Below are 23,386 nucleotides of genomic sequence, written 5' to 3'. Positions count from 1 at the left end.
ATCCATTCTTCAGCAAGGTATAGTTTAAAATGATATGAATAGGGTAAACTTCAAATTAGAGAGGTGTTTTTGAATAAGTGAAGAGTCTTCATTCATCTTAAGTGTTTGAGTAGAGAAGTATGTGAACTTAGAAAAGAATATGAAAGTGAAAAAGCAATATTCTCTTGAACACCATAAAGAAAAGTGTTTCAAAACTAAGAATCAAGTGGGTGCTGTGGCTTAGCTGGTTAAAGCGCCTGTCTAGTAAACAGGAGATCCTGAGGTCAACTCTCAGCAGTACCTTGCTTTTCTCATTGTTATTTAACAAATCATTTTCATTAGGTCTTATTCCGATACAATTAAAATATTAAAAGTCTGATTCATCTTACTGTTGAACAGATCATGTTAAACCTTATAAAAACCCAAGTATTTTCAAGATTATAGAATGAATACTGTTATTGCAAAATGAAAAAAACGACATATCTATGAGAAAGACGTAGATGAAATTTCTACCTAGATTTGAGCAATATTAATACCTTCATGAAAAAAAGTTGTAAAGAATTCAGGAAATGAAATTAGGTTTTATAAGAGTACCTGTATATTAAAACATATTAATCCTTGCGTAGTGATTGAGTATCTTTTCCTGTTTAAGATTACAATACATATAAAGAAGAATTTATAGCAGAAAACACATTTTCATCATCAACAATAAATTAATTATGCATTTTTTACTATTAACGTTGGTGCTGTGGCTTGGTGGTTAAAGCGACTGTCTCGTAAACAGGAAATCCTGAGTTAAAATCTCAACAGCACCTAACTGTTTTCTCCATGCTTTCCGAATAATTTTCATCAAACAAGTGTTGAATACAATTTAAGAATAAACATCTGGTTCTATGAACTTTAGAATAAGTTATCTTAAAAATTAAATAAAATGCTTGGTATTGTGAAGATTTTTGTAGGAATGCATTGACTGAAATAGGGAAAAGAAAATGACAAAGAACAAGATAGAGGTGAATGATCACTCTATTGTTGAATTCAACTAATCCATTCTTTAGCAAGGTATATTTTAAAATGATATGAATAGGGTAAACTTCAAATTAGAGAGGTGTTTTTGAATAAGTGAAGAGTCTTCATTCATCTTGTGTTTGAGTAGAGAAGTGTGTGAACTTAGAAAAGAATATGAAAGTGAAAAAGCAATATTCTCTTGAACACCATAAAGAAAAATGTTTCCAAATTAAGAATCAAGTGGGTGCTGTGGCTTAGCTCGTTAAAGCACCTGTCTAGTAAACCGGAGATCCTGAGTTCAACTCTCAGCAGTGTCTTGCTTTTCTCATTGTTATTTAACAAATCATTTTCATTTGGTCTTATTCCGATACAATTAAAATATAAAAGTCTGATTCATCTTACTGTTGAACAGATCATCTTAAACCTTATAAAAACCCAAGTATTTTCAAGATTATAGAATGATTACTGTTATTGCAAAATGAAAAAAATACATATCTATGAGAAAGACGTAGATGAAATTTCTACCTAGATTGGAGCAATAGTAATACCTTTATGAAAAAAAAATTGTAAAGAATTCAAGAAATGAAATTGAGTTTTATAAGAGTACCTGTTTATTAAAACATATTAATCCTTGCGTAGTGATTGTGTATCTTTTCATGTTTAAGATTACAATACATATAAAGAAGAATTTATAGCAGGAAACACATTTTCATCATCAACAATAAATTATACATGCATTTTTTACTGTTAAAGTTGGCGCTGTGGCTTAGTGGTTAAAGCGCCTGTCTCATAAACAGGAAATCCTGAGTTCAAATCTCAGCAGCACCTAACTGTATTCTCCATGCTTTCCGAATAGTTTTCATCAAACAAGTGTTGAATACAATTTAAGAATAAACATCTGGTTCTATAAACTTTAGAATACGTTATCTTAAAAATTAAATAAAATGATTGGTATTGTGAAGATTTTTGTAGGAATGCATTGACTGAAATAGGGAAAAGAAAATGACAAAGAACAAGATAGAGGTGAATGATCACTCTATTGTTGAATTCAAGTAATCCATTCTTCAGCAAGGTATAGTTTAAAATGATATGAATAGGGTAAACTTCAAATTAGAGAGGTGTTTTTGAATAAGTGAAGAGTCTTCATTCATCTTAAGTGTTTGAGTAGAGAAGTGTGTGAACTTAGAAAAGAATATGGAAGTGAAAAAGCAATATTCTCTTGAACACCATAAAGAAAAGTGTTTCAAAACTAAGAATCAAGTGGGTGCTGTGGCTTAGCTGGTTAAAGCGCCTGTCTAGTAAACAGGAGATCCTGAGGTCAACTCTCAGCAGTATCTTGCTTTTCTCATTGTTATTTAACAAATCATTTTCATTAGGTCTTATTCCGATACAATTAAAATATTAAAAGTCTGATTCATCTTACTGTTGAACAGATCATCTTAAACCTTATAAAAACCCAAGTATTTTCAAGATTATAGAATGAATACTGTTATTGCAAAATGAAAAAAACGACATATCTATGAGAAAGACGTAGATGAAATTTCTACCTAGATTTGAGCAATATTAATACCTTCATGAAAAAAAGTTGTAAAGAATTCAGGAAATGAAATTAGGTTGTATAAGAGTACCTGTTTATTAAAACATATTAATCCTTGCGTAGTGATTGAGTATCTTTTCCTGTTTAAGATTACAATACATATAAAGAAGAATTTATAGCAGAAAACACATTTTCATCATCAACAATAAATTAATTATGCATTTTTTACTATTAACGTTGGTGCTGTGGCTTGGTGGTTAAAGCGACTGTCTCGTAAACAGGAAATCCTGAGTTAAAATCTCAGCAGCACCTAACTGTTTTCTCCATGCTTTCCGAATAATTTTCATCAAACAAGTGTGGAATACAATTTAAGAATAAACATCTGGTTCTATGAACTTTAGAATAAGTTATCTTAAAAATTAAATAAAATGCTTGGTATTGTGAAGATTTTTGTAGGAATGCATTGACTGAAATAGGGAAAAGAAAATGACAAAGAACAAGATAGAGGTGAATGATCACTCTATTGTTGAATTCAACTAATCCATTCTTTAGCAAGGTATATTTTAAAATGATATGAATAGGGTAAACTTCAAATTAGAGAGGTGTTTTTGAATAAGTGAAGAGTCTTCATTCATCTTAAGTGTTTGAGTAGAGAAGTGTGTGAACTTAGAAAAGAATATGAAAGTGAAAAAGCAATATTCTCTTGAACACCATAAAGAAATTTTTTGAAAATTAAGAATCAAGTGGGTGCTGTGGCTTAGCTCGTAAAAGCACCTGTCTAGTAAACAGGAGATCCTGAGTTCAACTCTCAGCAGTGTCTTGCTTTTCTCATTGTTATTTAACAAATCATTTTCATTTGGTCTTATTCCGATACAATTAAAATATAAAAGTCTGATTCATCTTACTGTTGAACAGATCATCTTAAACCTTATAAAAACCCAAGTATTTTCAAGATTATAGAATGATTACTGTTATTGCAAAATGAAAAAAATACATATCTATGAGAAAGATGTAGATGAAATTTCTCCCTAGATTGGAGCAATAGTAATACCTTTATGAAAAAAAATTGTAAAGAATTCAAGAAATGAAATTGAGTTTTATAAGAGTACCTGTTTATTAAAACATATTAATCCTTGCGTAGTGATTGAGTATCTTTTCGTGTTTAAGATTACAATACATATAAAGAAGAATTTATAGCAGAAAACACATTTTCATCATCAACAATAAATGATTTATACATTTTTTTACTAATACCGTTGGTGCTGTGGCTTAGTGGTTAAAGCTCCTGTCTCTTAAACATGAAATCCTGAGTTCAAATCTCAACAGCACCTAATTGTTTTCTCCATGCTTTCCAAATAATTTTCATCAAACAAGTGTTGAATACAATTTAAGAATAAACATCTGGTTCTATGAACTTTAGAATAAGTTATCTTAAAATTAAATAAAATGCTTAGTATTGTGAAGATTTTTGTAGGAATGCATTGACTGAAATAGGGAAAAGAAAATGACAAAGAACAAGATAGAGGTGAATGATCACTCTATTTTTGAATTCAACTAATCCATTCTTCAGCAAGGTATATTTTAAAATGATATGAATAGGGTAAACTTCAAATTATAGAGGTGTTTTTGAATAAATGAAGAGTCTTCATTCATCTTGTGTTTGAGTAGAGAAGTGTGTGAACTTAGAAAAGAATATGAAAGTGAAAAAGCAATATTCTCTTGAACACCATAAAGAAAATTGTTTCAAAATTAAGAGTCAAGTGGGTGCTGTGGCTTAGCTTGTTAAAGCACCTGTCTAGTAAACAGGAGATCCTGAGTTCAACTCTCAGCAGTGTCTTGCTTTTCTCATTGTTATTTAACAAATCATTTTCATTTGGTCTTATTCCGATACAATTAAAATATAAAAGTCTGATTCATCTTACTGTTGAACAGATCATCTTAAACCTTATAAAAACCCAAGTATTTTCAAGATTATAGAATGATTACTGTTATTGCAAAATGAAAAAAATACATATCTATGAGAAAGACGTAGATGAAATTTCTACCTAGATTGGAGCAATAGTAATACCTTTATGAAAAAAAAATTGTAAAGAATTCAAGAAATGAAATTGAGTTTTATAAGAGTACCTGTTTATTAAAACATATTAATCCTTGCGTAGTGATTGTGTATCTTTTCATGTTTAAGATTACAATACATATAAAGAAGAATTTATAGCAGGAAACACATTTTCATCATCAACAATAAATTATTCATGCATTTTTTACTGTTAAAGTTGGCGCTGTGGCTTAGTGGTTAAAGCGCCTGTCTCATAAACAGGAAATCCTGAGTTCAATCTCAGCATCACCTACCTGTTTTCTCCATGCTTTCCGAATAATTTTCATCAAACAAGTGTTGAATACAATTTAAGAATAAACATCTGGTTCTATAAACTTTAGAATACGTTATCTTAAAAATTAAATAAAATGATTGGTATTGTGAAGATTTTTGTAGGAATGCATTGACTGAAATAGGGAAAAGAAAATGACAAAGAACAAGATAGAGGTGAATGATCACTCTATTGTTGAATTCAAGTAATCCATTCTTCAGCAAGGTATAGTTTAAAATGATATGAATAGGGTAAACTTCAAATTAGAGAGGTGTTTTTGAATAAGTGAAGAGTCTTCATTCATCTTAAGTGTTTGAGTAGAGAAGTATGTGAACTTAGAAAAGAATATGAAAGTGAAAAAGCAATATTCTCTTGAACACCATAAAGAAAAGTGTTTCAAAACTAAGAATCAAGTGGGTGCTGTGGCTTAGCTGGTTAAAGCGCCTGTCTAGTAAACAGGAGATCCTGAGGTCAACTCTCAGCAGTACCTTGCTTTTCTCATTGTTATTTAACAAATCATTTTCATTAGGTCTTATTCCGATACAATTAAAATATTAAAAGTCTGATTCATCTTACTGTTGAACAGATCATCTTAAACCTTATAAAAACCCAAGTATTTTCAAGATTATAGAATGAATACTGTTATTGCAAAATGAAAAAAACGACATATCTATGAGAAAGACTTAGATGAAATTTCTACCTAGATTTGAGCAATATTAATACCTTCATGAAAAAAAGTTGTAAAGAATTCAGGAAATGAAATTAGGTTTTATAAGAGTACCTGTTTATTAAAACATATTAATCCTTGCGTAGTGATTGAGTATCTTTTCCTGTTTAAGATTACAATACATATAAAGAAGAATTTATAGCAGAAAACACATTTTCATCATCAACAATAAATTAATTATGCATTTTTTACTATTAACGTTGGTGCTGTGGCTTGGTGGTTAAAGCGACTGTCTCGTAAACAGGAAATCCTGAGTTAAAATCTCAGCAGCACCTAACTGTTTTCTCCATGCTTTCCGAATAATTTTCATCAAACAAGTGTGGAATACAATTTAAGAATAAACATCTGGTTCTATGAACTTTAGAATAAGTTATCTTAAAAATTAAATAAAATGCTTGGTATTGTGAAGATTTTTGTAGGAATGCATTGACTGAAATAGGGAAAAGAAAATGACAAAGAACAAGATAGAGGTGAATGATCACTCTATTGTTGAATTCAACTAATCCATTCTTTAGCAAGGTATATTTTAAAATGATATGAATAGGGTAAACTTCAAATTAGAGAGGTGTTTTTGAATAAGTGAAGAGTCTTCATTCATCTTAAGTGTTTGAGTAGAGAAGTGTGTGAACTTAGAAAAGAATATGAAAGTGAAAAAGCAATATTCTCTTGAACACCATAAAGAAAATTTTTGAAAATTAAGAATCAAGTGGGTGCTGTGGCTTAGCTCGTTAAAGCACCTGTCTAGTAAACAGGAGATCCTGAGTTCAACTCTCAGCAGTGTCTTGCTTTTCTCATTGTTATTTAACAAATCATTTTCATTTGGTCTTATTCCGATACAATTAAAATATAAAAGTCTGATTCATCTTACTGTTGAACAGATCATCTTAAACCTTATAAAAACCCAAGTATTTTCAAGATTATAGAATGATTACTGTTATTGCAAAATGAAAAAAATACATATCTATGAGAAAGACGTAGATGAAATTTCTACCTAGATTGGAGCAATAGTAATACCTTTATGAAAAAAAAATTGTAAAGAATTCAAGAAATGAAATTGAGTTTTATAAGAGTACCTGTTTATTAAAACATATTAATCCTTGCGTAGTGATTGTGTATCTTTTCATGTTTAAGATTACAATACATATAAAGAAGAATTTATAGCAGGAAACACATTTTCATCATCAACAATAAATTATCCATGCATTTTTTACTGTTAAAGTTGGCGCTGTGGCTTAGTGGTTAAAGCGCCTGTCTCATAAACAGGAAATCCTGAGTTCAAATCTCAGCATCACCTAACTGTTTTCTCCATGCTTTCCGAATAATTTTCATCAAACAAGTGTTGAATACAATTTAAGAATAAACATCTGGTTCTATAAACTTTAGAATACGTTATCTTAAAAATTAAATAAAATGATTGGTATTGTGAAGATTTTTGTAGGAATGCATTGACTGAAATAGGGAAAAGAAAATGACAAAGCACAAGATAGAGGCGAATGATCACTCTATTGTTGAATTCAAGTAATCCATTCTTCAGCAAGGTATAGTTTAAAATGATATGAATAGGGTAAACTTCAAATTAGAGAGGTGTTTTTGAATAAGTGAAGAGTCTTCATTCATCTTAAGTGTTTGAGTAGAGAAGTATGTGAACTTAGAAAAGAATATGAAAGTGAAAAAGCAATATTCTCTTGAACACCATAAAGAAAAGTGTTTCAAAACTAAGAATCAAGTGGGTGCTGTGGCTTAGCTGGTTAAAGCGCCTGTCTAGTAAACAGGAGATCCTGAGGTCAACGCTCAGCAGTACCTTGCTTTTCTCATTGTTATTTAACAAATCATTTTCATTAGGTCTTATTCCGATACAATTAAAATATTAAAAGTCTGATTCATCTTACTGTTGAACAGATCATCTTAAACCTTATAAAAACCCAAGTATTTTCAAGATTATAGAATGAATACTGTTATTGCAAAATGAAAAAAACGACATATCTATGAGAAAGATGTAGATGAAATTTCTACCTAGATTTGAGCAATATTAATACCTTCATGAAAAAAAGTTGTAAAGAATTCAGGAAATTAAATTAGGTTTTATAAGAGTACCTGTTTATTAAAACATATTAATCCTTGCGTAGTGATTGAGTATCTTTTCCTGTTTAAGATTACAATACATATAAAGAAGAATTTATAGCAGAAAACACATTTTCATCATCAACAATAAATTAATTATGCATTTTTTACTATTAACGTTGGTGCTGTGGCTTGGTGGTTAAAGCGACTGTCTCGTAAACAGGAAATCCTGAGTTAAAATCTCAGCAGCACCTAACTGTTTTCTCCATGCTTTCCGAATAATTTTCATCAAACAAGTGTTGAATACAATTTAAGAATAAACATCTGGTTCTATGAACTTTAGAATAAGTTATCTTAAAAATTAAATAAAATGCTTGGTATTGTGAAGATTTTTGTAGGAATGCATTGACTGAAATAGGGAAAAGAAAATGACAAAGAACAAGATAGAGGTGAATGATCACTCTATTGTTGAATTCAACTAATCCATTCTTTAGCAAGGTATATTTTAAAATGATATGAATAGGGTAAACTTCAAATTAGAGAGGTGTTTTTGAATAAGTGAAGAGTCTTCATTCATCTTGTGTTTGAGTAGAGAAGTGTGTGAACTTAGAAAAGAATATGAAAGTGAAAAAGCAATATTCTCTTGAACACCATAAAGAAAATTGTTTCCAAATTAAGAATCAAGTGGGTGCTGTGGCTTAGCTCGTTAAAGCACCTGTCTAGTAAACAGGAGATCCTGAGTTCAACTCTCAGCAGTGTCTTGCTTTTCTCATTGTTATTTAACAAATCATTTTCATTTGGTCTTATTCCGATACAATTAAAATATAAAAGTCTGATTCATCTTACTGTTGAACAGATCATCTTAAACCTTATAAAAACCCAAGTATTTTCAAGATTATAGAATGATTACTGTTATTGCAAAATGAAAAAAATACATATCTATGAGAAAGACGTAGATGAAATTTCTACCTAGATTGGAGCAATAGTAATACCTTTATGAAAAAAAAATTGTAAAGAATTCAAGAAATGAAATTGAGTTTTATAAGAGTACCTGTTTATTAAAACATATTAATCCTTGCGTAGTGATTGTGTATCTTTTCATGTTTAAGATTACAATACATATAAAGAAGAATTTATAGCAGGAAACACATTTTCATCATCAACAATAAATTATTCATGCATTTTTTACTGTTAAAGTTGGCGCTGTGGTTAGTGGTTAAAGCGCCTGTCTCATAAACAGGAAATCCTGAGTTCAAATCTCAGCAGCACCTAACTGTTTTCTCCATGCTTTCCGAATAATTTTCATCAAACAAGTGTTGAATACAATTTAAGAATAAACATCTGGTTCTATAAACTTTAGAATACGATATCTTAAAAATTAAATAAAATGATTGGTATTGTGAAGATTTTTGTAGGAATGCATTGACTGAAATATGGAAAAGAAAATGACAAAGAACAAGATAGAGGTGAATGATCACTCTATTGTTGAATTCAAGTAATCCATTCTTCAGCAAGGTATAGTTTAAAATGATATGAATAGGGTAAACTTCAAATTAGAGAGGTGTTTTTGAATAAGTGAAGAGTCTTCATTCATCTTAAGTGTTTGAGTAGAGAAGTGTGTGAACTTAGAAAAGAATATGAAAGTGAAAAAGCAATATTCTCTTGAACACCATAAAGAAAAGTGTTTTAAAACTAAGAATCAAGTGGGTGCTGTGGCTTAGCTGGTTAAAGCGCCTTTCTAGTAAACAGGAGATCCTGAGGTCAACTCTCAGCAGTATCTTGCTTTTCTCATTGTTATTTAACAAATCATTTTCATTAGGTCTTATTCCGATACAATTAAAATATTAAAAGTCTGATTCATCTTACTGTTGAACAGATCATCTTAAACCTTATAAAAACCCAAGTATTTTCAAGATTATAGAATGAATACTGTTATTGCAAAATGAAAAAAACGACATATCTATGAGAAAGACGTAGATGAAATTTCTACCTAGATTTGAGCAATATTAATACCTTCATGAAAAAAAGTTGTAAAGAATTCAGGAAATGAAATTAGGTTTTATAAGAGTACCTGTTTATTAAAACATATTAATCCTTGCGTAGTGATTGAGTATCTTTTCCCGTTTAAGATTACAATACATATAAAGAAGAATTTATAGCAGAAAACACATTTTCATCATCAACAATAAATGATTTATGCATTTTTTTACTATTACCGTTGGTGCTGTGGCTTGGTGGTTAAAGCTCCTGTCTCGTAAACATGAAATCCTGAGTTCAAATCTCGACAGCACCTAATTGTTTTCTCCATGCTTTCCAAATAATTTTCATCAAACAAGTGTTGAATACAATTTAAGAATAAACATCTGGTTCTATGAACTTTAGAATAAGTTATCTTAAAAATTAAATAAAATGCTTAGTATTGTGAAGATTTTTGTAGGAATGCATTGACTGAAATAGGGAAAAGAAAATGACAAAGAACAAGATAGAGGTGAATGATCACTCTATTTTTGAATTCAACTAATCCATTCTTCGGCAAGGTATATTTTAAAATGATATGAATAGGGTAAACTTCAAATTAGAGAGGTGTTTTTGAATAAATGAAGAGTCTTCATTCATCTTGTGTTTGAGTAGAGAAGTGTGTGAACTTAGAAAAGAATATGAAAGTGAAAAAGCAATATTCTCTTGAACACCATAAAGAAAATTGTTTCAAAATTAAGAGTCAAGTGGGTGCTGTGGCTTAGCTCGTTAAAGCACCTGTTTAGTAAACAGGAGATCCTGAGTTCAACTCTCGGCAGTGTCTTGCTTTTCTCATTGTTATTTAACAAATCATTTTCATTTGGTCTTATTACGATACAATTAAAATATAAAAGTCTGATTCATCTTACTGTTGAACAGATCATCTTAAACCTTATAAAAACCCAAGTATTTTCAAGATTATAGAATGATTACTGTTATTGCAAAATGAAAAAAATACATATCTATGAGAAAGACGTAGATGAAATTTCTACCTAGATTGGAGCAATAGTAATACCTTTATGAAAAAAAAATTGTAAAGAATTCAAGAAATGAAATTGAGTTTTATAAGAGTACCTGTTTATTAAAACATATTAATCCTTGCGTAGTGATTGTGTATCTTTTCATGTTTAAGATTACAATACATATAAAGAAGAATTTATAGCAGGAAACACATTTTCATCATCAACAATAAATTATTCATGCATTTTTTACTGTTAAAGTTGGCGCTGTGGCTTAGTGGTTAAAGCGCCTGTCTCATAAACAGGAAATCCTGAGTTCAAATCTCAGCATCACCTAACTGTTTTCTCCATGCTTTCCGAATAATTTTCATCAAACAAGTGTTGAATACAATTTAAGAATAAACATCTGGTTCTATAAACTTTAGAATACGTTATCTTAAAAATTAAATAAAATGATTGGTATTGTGAAGATTTTTGTAGGAATGCATTGACTGAAATAGGGAAAAGAAAATGACAAAGAACAAGATAGAGGTGAATGATCACTCTATTGTTGAATTCAAGTAATCCATTCTTCAGCAAGGTATAGTTTAAAATGATATGAATAGGGTAAACTTCAAATTAGAGAGGTGTTTTTGAATAAGTGAAGAGTCTTCATTCATCTTAAGTGTTTGAGTAGAGAAGTATGTGAACTTAGAAAAGAATATGAAAGTGAAAAAGCAATATTCTCTTGAACACCATAAAGAAAAGTGTTTCAAAACTAAGAAACAAGTGGGTGCTGTGGCTTAGCTGGTTAAAGCGCCTGTCTAGTAAACAGGAGATCCTGAGGTCAACTCTCAGCAGTACCTTGCTTTTCTCATTGTTATTTAACAAATCATTTTCATTAGGTCTTATTCCGATACAATTAAAATATTAAAATTCTGATTCATCTTACTGTTGAACAGATCATCTTAAACCTTATAAAAACCCAAGTATTTTCAAGATTATAGAATGAATACTGTTATTGCAAAATGAAAAAAACGACATATCTATGAGAAAGACGTAGATGAAATTTCTACCTAGATTTGAGCAATATTAATACCTTCATGAAAAAAAGTTGTAAAGAATTCAGGAAATGAAATTAGGTTGTATAAGAGTACCTGTTTATTAAAACATATTAATCCTTGCGTAGTGATTGAGTATCTTTTCCTGTTTAAGATTACAATACATATAAAGAAGAATTTATAGCAGAAAACACATTTTCATCATCAACAATAAATTAATTATGCATTTTTTACTATTAACGTTGGTGCTGTGGCTTGGTGGTTAAAGCGACTGTCTCGTAAACAGGAAATCCTGAGTTAAAATCTCAGCAGCACCTAACTGTTTTCTCCATGCTTTCCGAATAATTTTCATCAAACAAGTGTGGAATACAATTTAAGAATAAACATCTGGTTCTATGAACTTTAGAATAAGTTATCTTAAAAATTAAATAAAATGCTTGGTATTGTGAAGATTTTTGTAGGAATGCATTGACTGAAATAGGGAAAAGAAAATGACAAAGAACAAGATAGAGGTGAATGATCACTCTATTGTTGAATTCAACTAATCCATTCTTTAGCAAGGTATATTTTAAAATGATATGAATAGGGTAAACTTCAAATTAGAGAGGTGTTTTTGAATAAGTGAAGAGTCTTCATTCATCTTAAGTGTTTGAGTAGAGAAGTGTGTGAACTTAGAAAAGAATATGAAAGTGAAAAAGCAATATTCTCTTGAACACCATAAAGAAATTTTTTGAAAATTAAGAATCAAGTGGGTGCTGTGGCTTAGCTCGTTAAAGCACCTGTCTAGTAAACAGGAGATCCTGAGTTCAACTCTCAGCAGTGTCTTGCTTTTCTCATTGTTATTTAACAAATCATTTTCATTTGGTCTTATTCCGATACAATTAAAATATAAAAGTCTGATTCATCTTACTGTTGAACAGATCATCTTAAACCTTATAAAAACCCAAGTATTTTCAAGATTATAGAATGATTACTGTTATTGCAAAATGAAAAAAATACATATCTATGAGAAAGATGTAGATGAAATTTCTCCCTAGATTGGAGCAATAGTAATACCTTTATGAAAAAAAATTGTAAAGAATTCAAGAAATGAAATTGAGTTTTATAAGAGTACCTGTTTATTAAAACATATTAATCCTTGCGTAGTGATTGAGTATCTTTTCGTGTTTAAGATTACAATACATATAAAGAAGAATTTATAGCAGAAAACACATTTTCATCATCAACAATAAATGATTTATACATTTTTTTACTAATACCGTTGGTGCTGTGGCTTAGTGGTTAAAGCTCCTGTCTCTTAAGCATGAAATCCTGAGTTCAAATCTCAACAGCACCTAATTGTTTTCTCCATGCTTTCCAAATAATTTTCATCAAACAAGTGTTGAATACAATTTAAGAATAAACATCTGGTTCTATGAACTTTAGAATAAGTTATCTTAAAATTAAATAAAATGCTTAGTATTGTGAAGATTTTTGTAGGAATGCATTGACTGAAATAGGGAAAAGAAAATGACAAAGAACAAGATAGAGGTGAATGATCACTCTATTTTTGAATTCAACTAATCCATTCTTCAGCAAGGTATATTTTAAAATGATATGAATAGGGTAAACTTCAAATTATAGAGGTGTTTTTGAATAAATGAAGAGTCTTCATTCATCTTGTGTTTGAGTAGAGAAGTGTGTGAACTTAGAAAAGAATATGAAAGTGAAAAAGCAATATTCTCTTGAACACCATAAAGAAAATTGTTTCAAAATTAAGAGTTAAGTGGGTGCTGTGGCTTAGCTCGTTAAAGCACCTGTCTAGTAAACAGGAGATCCTGAGTTCAACTCTCAGCAGTGTCTTGCTTTTCTCATTGTTATTTAACAAATCATTTTCATTTGGTCTTATTTCGATACAATTAAAATATAAAAGTCTGATTCATCTTACTGTTGAACAGATCATCTTAAACCTTATAAAAACCCAAGTATTTTCAAGATTATAGAATGATTACTGTTATTGCAAAATGAAAAAAATACATATCTATGAGAAAGACGTAGATGAAATTTCTACCTAGATTGGAGCAATAGTAATACCTTTATGAAAAAAAAATTGTAAAGAATTCAAGAAATGAAATTGAGTTTTATAAGAGTACCTGTTTATTAAAACATATTAATCCTTGCGTAGTGATTGTGTATCTTTTCATGTTTAAGATTACAATACATATAAAGAAGAATTTATAGCAGGAAACACATTTTCATCATCAACAATAAATTATTCATGCATTTTTTACTGTTAAAGTTGGCGCTGTGGCTTAGTGGTTAAAGCGCCTGTCTCATAAACAGGAAATCCTGAGTTCAAATCTCAGCATCACCTACCTGTTTTCTCCATGCTTTCTGAATAATTTTCATCAAACAAGTGTTGAATACAATTTAAGAATAAACATCTGGTTCTATAAACTTTAGAATACGTTATCTTAAAAATTAAATAAAATGATTGGTATTGTGAAGATTTTTGTAGGAATGCATTGACTGAAATAGGGAAAAGAAAATGACAAAGAACAAGATAGAGGTGAATGATCACTCTATTGTTGAATTCAAGTAATCCATTCTTCAGCAAGGTATAGTTTAAAATGATATGAATAGGGTAAACTTCAAATTAGAGAGGTGTTTTTGAATAAGTGAAGAGTCTTCATTCATCTTAAGTGTTTGAGTAGAGAAGTATGTGAACTTAGAAAAGAATATGAAAGTGAAAAAGCAATATTCTCTTGAACACCATAAAGAAAAGTGTTTCAAAACTAAGAATCAAGTGGGTGCTGTGGCTTAGCTGGTTAAAGCGCCTGTCTAGTAAACAGGAGATCCTGAGGTCAACTCTCAGCAGTACCTTGCTTTTCTCATTGTTATTTAACAAATCATTTTCATTAGGTCTTATTCCGATACAATTAAAATATTAAAAGTCTGATTCATCTTACTGTTGAACAGATCATCTTAAACCTTATAAAAACCCAAGTATTTTCAAGATTATAGAATGAATACTGTTATTGCAAAATGAAAAAAACGACATATCTATGAGAAAGACTTAGATGAAATTTCTACCTAGATTTGAGCAATATTAATACCTTCATGAAAAAAAGTTGTAAAGAATTCAGGAAATGAAATTAGGTTTTATAAGAGTACCTGTTTATTAAAACATATTAATCCTTGCGTAGTGATTGAGTATCTTTTCCTGTTTAAGATTACAATACATATAAAGAAGAATTTATAGCAGAAAACACATTTTCATCATCAACAATAAATTAATTATGCATTTTTTACTATTAACGTTGGTGCTGTGGCTTGGTGGTTAAAGCGACTGTCTCGTAAACAGGAAATCCTGAGTTAAAATCTCAGCAGCACCTAACTGTTTTCTCCATGCTTTCCGAATAATTTTCATCAAACAAGTGTGGAATACAATTTAAGAATAAACATCTGGTTCTATGAACTTTAGAATAAGTTATCTTAAAAATTAAATAAAATGCTTGGTATTGTGAAGATTTTTGTAGGAATGCATTGACTGAAATAGGGAAAAGAAAATGACAAAGAACAAGATAGAGGTGAATGATCACTCTATTGTTGAATTCAACTAATCCATTCTTTAGCAAGGTATATTTTAAAATGATATGAATAGGGTAAACTTCAAATTAGAGAGGTGTTTTTGAATAAGTGAAGAGTCTTCATTCATCTTAAGTGTTTGAGTAGAGAAGTGTGTGAACTTAGAAAAGAATATGAAAGTGAAAAAGCAATATTCTCTTGAACACCATAAAGAAAATTTTTGAAAATTAAGAATCAAGTGGGTGCTGTGGCTTAGCTCGTTAAAGCACCTGTCTAGTAAACAGGAGATCCTGAGTTCAACTCTCAGCAGTGTCTTGCTTTTCTCATTGGTATTTAACAAATCATTTTCATTTGGTCTTATTCCGATACAATTAAAATATAAAAGTCTGATTCATCTTACTGTTGAACAGATCATCTTAAACCTTATAAAAACCCAAGTATTTTCAAGATTATAGAATGATTACTGTTATTGCAAAATGAAAAAAATACATATCTATGAGAAAGACGTAGATGAAATTTCTACCTAGATTGGAGCAATAGTAATACCTTTATGAAAAAAAAATTGTAAAGAATTCAAGAAATGAAATTGAGTTTTATAAGAGTACCTGTTTATTAAAACATATTAATCCTTGCGTAGTGATTGTGTATCTTTTCATGTTTAAGATTACAATACATATAAAGAAGAATTTATAGCAGGAAACACATTTTCATCATCAACAATAAATTATTCATGCATTTTTTACTGTTAAAGTTGGCGCTGTGGCTTAGTGGTTAAAGCGCCTGTCTCATAAACAGGAAATCCTGAGTTCAAATCTCAGCATCACCTAACTGTTTTCTCCATGCTTTCCGAATAATTTTCATCAAACAAGTGTTGAATACAATTTAAGAATAAACATCTGGTTCTATAAACTTTAGAATACGTTATCTTAAAAATTAAATAAAATGATTGGTATTGTGAAGATTTTTGTAGGAATGCATTGACTGAAATAGGGAAAAGAAAATGACAAAGCACAAGATAGAGGCGAATGATCACTCTATTGTTGAATTCAAGTAATCCATTCTTCAGCAAGGTATAGTTTAAAATGATATGAATAGGGTAAACTTCAAATTAGAGAGGTGTTTTTGAATAAGTGAAGAGTCTTCATTCATCTTAAGTGTTTGAGTAGAGAAGTATGTGAACTTAGAAAAGAATATGAAAGTGAAAAAGCAATATTCTCTTGAACACCATAAAGAAAAGTGTTTCAAAACTAAGAATCAAGTGGGTGCTGTGGCTTAGCTGGTTAAAGCGCCTGTCTAGTAAACAGGAGATCCTGAGGTCAACGCTCAGCAGTACCTTGCTTTTCTCATTGTTATTTAACAAATCATTTTCATTAGGTCTTATTCCGATACAATTAAAATATTAAAAGTCTGATTCATCTTACTGTTGAACAGATCATCTTAAACCTTATAAAAACCCAAGTATTTTCAAGATTATAGAATGAATACTGTTATTGCAAAATGAAAAAAACGACATATCTATGAGAAAGATGTAGATGAAATTTCTACCTAGATTTGAGCAATATTAATACCTTCATGAAAAAAAGTTGTAAAGAATTCAGGAAATGAAATTGAGTTTTATAAGAGTACCTGTTTATTAAAACATATTAATCCTTGCGTAGTGATTGAGTATCTTTTCCTGTTTAAGATTACAATACATATAAAGAAGAATTTATAGCAGAAAACACATTTTCATCATCAACAATAAATTAATTATGCATTTTTTACTATTAACGTTGGTGCTGTGGCTTGGTGGTTAAAGCGACTGTCTCGTAAACAGGAAATCCTGAGTTAAAATCTCAGCAGCACCTAACTGTTTTCTCCATGCTTTCCGAATAATTTTCATCAAACAAGTGTTGAATACAATTTAAGAATAAACATCTGGTTCTATGAACTTTAGAATAAGTTATCTTAAAAATTAAATAAAATGCTTGGTATTGTGAAGATTTTTGTAGGAATGCATTGACTGAAATAGGAAAAAAAAAATGACAAAGAACAAGATAGAGGTGAATGATCACTCTATTGTTGAATTCAACTAATCCATTCTTTAGCAAGGTATATTTTAAAATGATATGAATAGGGTAAACTTCAAATTAGAGAGGTGTTTTTGAATAAGTGAAGAGTCTTCATTCATCTTGTGTTTGAGTAGAGAAGTGTGTGAACTTAGAAAAGAATATGAAAGTGAAAAAGCAATATTCTCTTGAACACCATAAAGAAAATTGTTTCCAAATTAAGAATCAAGTGGGTGCTGTGGCTTAGCTCGTTAAAGCACCTGTCTAGTAAACAGGAGATCCTGAGTTCAACTCTCAGCAGTGTCTTGCTTTTCTCATTGTTATTTAACAAATCATTTTCATTTGGTCTTATTCCGATACAATTAAAATATAAAAGTCTGATTCATCTTACTGTTGAACAGATCATCTTAAACCTTATAAAAACCCAAGTATTTTCAAGATTATAGAATGATTACTGTTATTGCAAAATGAAAAAAATACATATCTATGAGAAAGACGTAGATGAAATTTCTACCTAGATTGGAGCAATAGTAATACCTTTATGAAAAAAAAATTGTAAAGAATTCAAGAAATGAAATTGAGTTTTATAAGAGTACCTGTTTATTAAAACATATTAATCCTTGCGTAGTGATTGTGTATCTTTTCATGTTTAAGATTACAATACATATAAAGAAGAATTTATAGCAGGAAACACATTTTCATCATCAACAATAAATTATTCATGCATTTTTTACTGTTAAAGTTGGCGCTGTGGCTTAGTGGTTAAAGCGCCTGTCTCATAAACAGGAAATCCTGAGTTCAAATCTCAGCAGCACCTAACTGTTTTCTCCATGCTTTCCGAATAGTTTTCATCAAACAAGTGTTGAATACAATTTAAGAATAAACATCTGGTTCTATAAACTTTAGAATACGTTATCTTAAAAATTAAATAAAATGATTGGTATTGTGAAGATTTTTGTAGGAATGCATTGACTGAAATAGGGAAAAGAAAATGACAAAGAACAAGATAGAGGTGAATGATCACTCTATTGTTGAATTCAAGTAATCCATTCTTCAGCAAGGTATAGTTTAAAATGATATGAATAGGGTAAACTTCAAATTAGAGAGGTGTTTTTGAATAAGTGAAGAGTCTTCATTCATCTTAAGTGTTTGAGTAGAGAAGTGTGTGAACTTAGAAAAGAATATGGAAGTGAAAAAGCAATATTCTCTTGAACACCATAAAGAAAAGTGTTTCAAAACTAAGAATCAAGTGGGTGCTGTGGCTTAGCTGGTTAAAGCGCCTGTCTAGTAAACAGGAGATCCTAAGGTCAACTCTCAGCAGTATCTTGCTTTTCTCATTGTTATTTAACAAATCATTTTCATTAGGTCTTATTCCGATACAATTAAAATATTAAAAGTCTGATTCATCTTACTGTTGAACAGATCATCTTAAACCTTATAAAAACCCAAGTATTTTCAAGATTATAGAATGAATACTGTTATTGCAAAATGAAAAAAACGACATATCTATGAGAAAGACGTAGATGAAATTTCTACCTAGATTTGAGCAATATTAATACCTTCATGAAAAAAAGTTGTAAAGAATTCAGGAAATGAAATTAGGTTTTATAAGAGTACCTGTTTATTAAAACATATTAATCCTTGCGTAGTGATTGAGTATCTTTTCCTGTTTAAGATTACAATACGTATAAAGAAGAATTTATAGCAGAAAACACATTTTCATCATCAACAATAAATTAATTATGCATTTTTTACTATTAACGTTGGTGCTGTGGCTTGGTGGTTAAAGCGACTGTCTCGTAAACAGGAAATCCTGAGTTAAAATCTCAGCAGCACCTAACTGTTTTCTCCATGCTTTCCGAATAATTTTCATCAAACAAGTGTGGAATACAATTTAAGAATAAACATCTGGTTCTATGAACTTTAGAATAAGTTATCTTAAAAATTAAATAAAATGCTTGGTATTGTGAAGATTTTTGTAGGAATGCATTGACTGAAATAGGGAAAAGAAAATGACAAAGAACAAGATAGAGGTGAATGATCACTCTATTGTTGAATTCAACTAATCCATTCTTTAGCAAGGTATATTTTAAAATGATATGAATAGGGTAAACTTCAAATTAGAGAGGTGTTTTTGAATAAGTGAAGAGTCTTCATTCATCTTAAGTGTTTGAGTAGAGAAGTGTGTGAACTTAGAAAAGAATATGAAAGTGAAAAAGCAATATTCTCTTGAACACCATAAAGAATTTTTTTGAAAATTAAGAATCAAGTGGGTGCTGTGGCTTAGCTCGTTAAAGCACCTGTCTAGTAAACAGGAGATCCTGAGTTCAACTCTCAGCAGTGTCTTGCTTTTCTCATTGTTATTTAACAAATCATTTTCATTTGGTCTTATTCCGATACAATTAAAATATAAAAGTCTGATTCATCTTACTGTTGAACAGATCATCTTAAACCTTATAAAAACCCAAGTATTTTCAAGATTATAGAATGATTACTGTTATTGCAAAATGAAAAAAATACATATCTATGAGAAAGATGTAGATGAAATTTCTCCCTAGATTGGAGCAATAGTAATACCTTTATGAAAAAAAATTGTAAAGAATTCAAGAAATGAAATTGAGTTTTATAAGAGTACCTGTTTATTAAAACATATTAATCCTTGCGTAGTGATTGAGTATCTTTTCGTGTTTAAGATTACAATACATATAAAGAAGAATTTATAGCAGAAAACACATTTTCATCATCAACAATAAATGATTTATGCATTTTTTTACTAATACCGTTGGTGCTGTGGCTTAGTGGTTAAAGCTCCTGTCTCGTAAACATGAAATCCTGAGTTCAAATCTCAACAGCACCTAATTGTTTTCTCCATGCTTTCCAAATAATTTTCATCAAACAAGTGTTGAATACAATTTAAGAATAAACATCTGGTTCTATGAACTTTAGAATAAGTTATCTTAAAATTAAATAAAATGCTTAGTATTGTGAAGATTTTTGTAGGAATGCATTGACTGAAATAGGGAAAAGAAAATGACAAAGAACAAGATAGAGGTGAATGATCACTCTATTTTTGAATTCAACTAATCCATTCTTCAGCAAGGCATATTTTAAAATGATATGAATAGGGTAAACTTCAAATTAGAGAGGTGTTTTTGAATAAATGAAGAGTCTTCATTCATCTTGTGTTTGAGTAGAGAAGTGTGTGAACTTAGAAAAGAATATGAAAGTGAAAAAGCAATATTCTCTTGAACACCATAAAGAAAATTGTTTCAAAATTAAGAGTCAAGTGGGTGCTGTGGCTTAGCTCGTTAAAGCACCTGTCTAGTAAACAGGAGATCCTGAGTTCAACTCTCAGCAGTGTCTTGCTTTTCTCATTGTTATTTAACAAATCATTTTCATTTGGTCTTATTCCGATACAATTAAAATATAAAAGTCTGATTCATCTTACTGTTGAACAGATCATCTTAAACCTTATAAAAACCCAAGTATTTTCAAGATTATAGAATGATTACTGTTATTGCAAAATGAAAAAAATACATATCTATGAGAAAGACGTAGATGAAATTTCTACCTAGATTGGAGCAATAGTAATACCTTTATGAAAAAAAAATTGTAAAGAATTCAAGAAATGAAATTGAGTTTTATAAGAGTACCTGTTTATTAAAACATATTAATCCTTGCGTAGTGATTGTGTATCTGTCTCATAAACAGGAAATCCTGAGTTCAAATCTCAGCAGCACCTAACTGTTTTCTCCATGCTTTCCGAATAATTTTCATCAAACAAGTGTTGAATACAATTTAAGAATAAACATCTGGTTCTATAAACTTTAGAATATGTTATCTTAAAAATTAAATAAAATGATTGGTATTGTGAAGATTTTTGTAGGAATGCATTGACTGAAATAGGGAAAAGAAAATGACAAAGAACAAGATAGAGGTGAATGATCACTCAATTGTTGAATTCAAGTAATCCATTCTTCAGCAAGGTATAGTTTAAAATGATATGAATAGGGTAAACTTCAAATTAGAGAGGTGTTTTTGAATAAGTGAAGAGTCTTCATTCATCTTAAGTGTTTGAGTAGAGAAGTATGTGAACTTAGAAAAGAATATGAAAGTGAAAAAGCAATATTCTCTTGAACACCATAAAGAAAAGTGTTTCAAAACTAAGAATCAAGTGGGTGCTGTGGCTTAGCTGGTTAAAGCGCCTGTCTAGTAAACAGGAGATCCTGAGGTCAACTCTCAGCAGTACCTTGCTTTTCTCATTGTTATTTAACAAATCATTTTCATTAGGTCTTATTCCGATACAATTAAAATATTAAAAGTCTGATTCATCTTACTGTTGAACAGATCATCTTAAACCTTATAAAAACCCAAGTATTTTCAAGATTATAGAATGAATACTGTTATTGCAAAATGAAAAAAACGACATATCTATGAGAAAGACGTAGATGAAATTTCTACCTAGATTTGAGCAATATTAATACCTTCATGAAAAAAAGTTGTAAAGAATTCGGGAAATGAAATTAGGTTTTATAAGAGTACCTGTTTATTAAAACATATTAATCCTTGCGTAGTGATTGAGTATCTTTTCCTGTATAAGATTACAATACATATAAAGAAGAATTTATAGCAGAAAACACATTTTCATCATCAACAATAAATTAATTATGCATTTTTTACTATTAACGTTGGTGCTGTGGCTTGGTGGTTAAAGCGACTGTCTCGTAAACAGGAAATCCTGAGTTAAAATCTCAGCAGCACCTAACTGTTTTCTCCATGCTTTCCGAATAATTTTCATCAAACAAGTGTTGAATACAATTTAAGAATAAACATCTGGTTCTATGAACTTTAGAATAAGTTATCTTAAAAATTAAATAAAATGCTTGGTATTGTGAAGATTTTTGTAGGAATGCATTGACTGAAATAGGGAAAAGAAAATGACAAAGAACAAGATAGAGGTGAATGATCACTCTATTGTTGAATTCAACTAATCCATTCTTTAGCAAGGTATATTTTAAAATGATATGAATAGGGTAAACTTCAAATTAGAGAGGTGTTTTTGAATAAGTGAAGAGTCTTCATTCATCTTAAGTGTTTGAGTAGAGAAGTGTGTGAACTTACAAAAGAATATGAAAGTGAAAAAGCAATATTCTCTTGAACACCATAAAGAAAAATTTTCAAAATTAAGAATCAAGTGGGTGCTGTGGCTTAGCTCGTTAAAGCACCTGTCTAGTAAACAGGAGATCCTGAGTTCAACTCTCAGCAGTGTCTTGCTTTTCTCATTGTTATTTAACAAATCATTTTCATTTGGTCTTATTCCGATACAATTAAAATATAAAAGTCTGATTCATCTTACTGTTGAACAGATCATCTTAAACCTTATAAAAACCCAAGTATTTTCAGGATTATAGAATGATTACTGTTATTGCAAAATGAAAAAAATACATATCTATGAGAAAGACGTAGATGAAATTTCTACCTAGATTGGAGCAATAGTAATACCTTCATGAAAAAAAATTGTAAAGAATTCAAGAAATGAAATAGAGTTTTATAAGTGTACCTGTTTATTAAAACATATTAATCCTTGCGTAGTGATTGAGTATTTTTTCGTGTTTAAGATTGCAATACATATAAAGAAGAATTTATAGCAGAAAACACATTTTCATCATCAACAATAAATGATTTATGCATTTTTTTACTATTACCGTTGGTTCTGTGGCTTAGTGGTTAAAGCTCCTGTCTCGTAAACAGGAAATCTTGAGTTCAAATCTCAGCAGCACCTAATTGTTTTCTCCATGCTTTACAAATAATTTTCATCAAACAAGTGTTGAATACAATTTAAGAATAAACATCTGGTTCTATGAACTTTAGAATAAGTTATCTTAAAAATTAAATAAAATGCTTAGTATTGTGAAGATTTTTGTAGGAATGCATTGACTAAAATAGGGAAAAGAAAATGACAAAGAACAAGATAGAGGTGAATGATCACTCTATGTTTGAATTCAACTAATCCATTCTTCAGCAAGGTATATTTTAAAATGATATGAATAGGGTAAAATTCAAATTAGAGAGGTGTTTTTG

General features: G+C 29.9%; 2 non-coding genes across 2 annotated transcripts; both read left to right on the top strand.

Annotated features, from left to right (window-relative positions):
- The first annotated feature begins 1,739 nt into the window (after positions 1 to 1,739).
- On the top strand, positions 1,740 to 1,812 carry TRNAM-CAU (transfer RNA methionine (anticodon CAU)). The gene has a single exon. It is a non-coding gene; the product is annotated as a tRNA-Met (tRNA).
- Positions 1,813 to 18,049: 16,237 nt separating this feature from the next.
- TRNAM-CAU (transfer RNA methionine (anticodon CAU)) lies at positions 18,050 to 18,122 on the top strand. Its single transcript has one exon. It is a non-coding gene; the product is annotated as a tRNA-Met (tRNA).
- The last annotated feature ends 5,264 nt before the right edge of the window (positions 18,123 to 23,386 follow it).

Source organism: Lissotriton vulgaris, chromosome 12, assembly GCF_964263255.1.
Source record: "Lissotriton vulgaris chromosome 12, aLisVul1.2, whole genome shotgun sequence".
Classification (NCBI taxonomy): Eukaryota; Metazoa; Chordata; class Amphibia; order Caudata; family Salamandridae; genus Lissotriton; species Lissotriton vulgaris.
The sequence above is the reverse complement of the archived record's forward strand: the minus strand, read 5'-3'. Positions and strand labels throughout refer to the sequence as shown.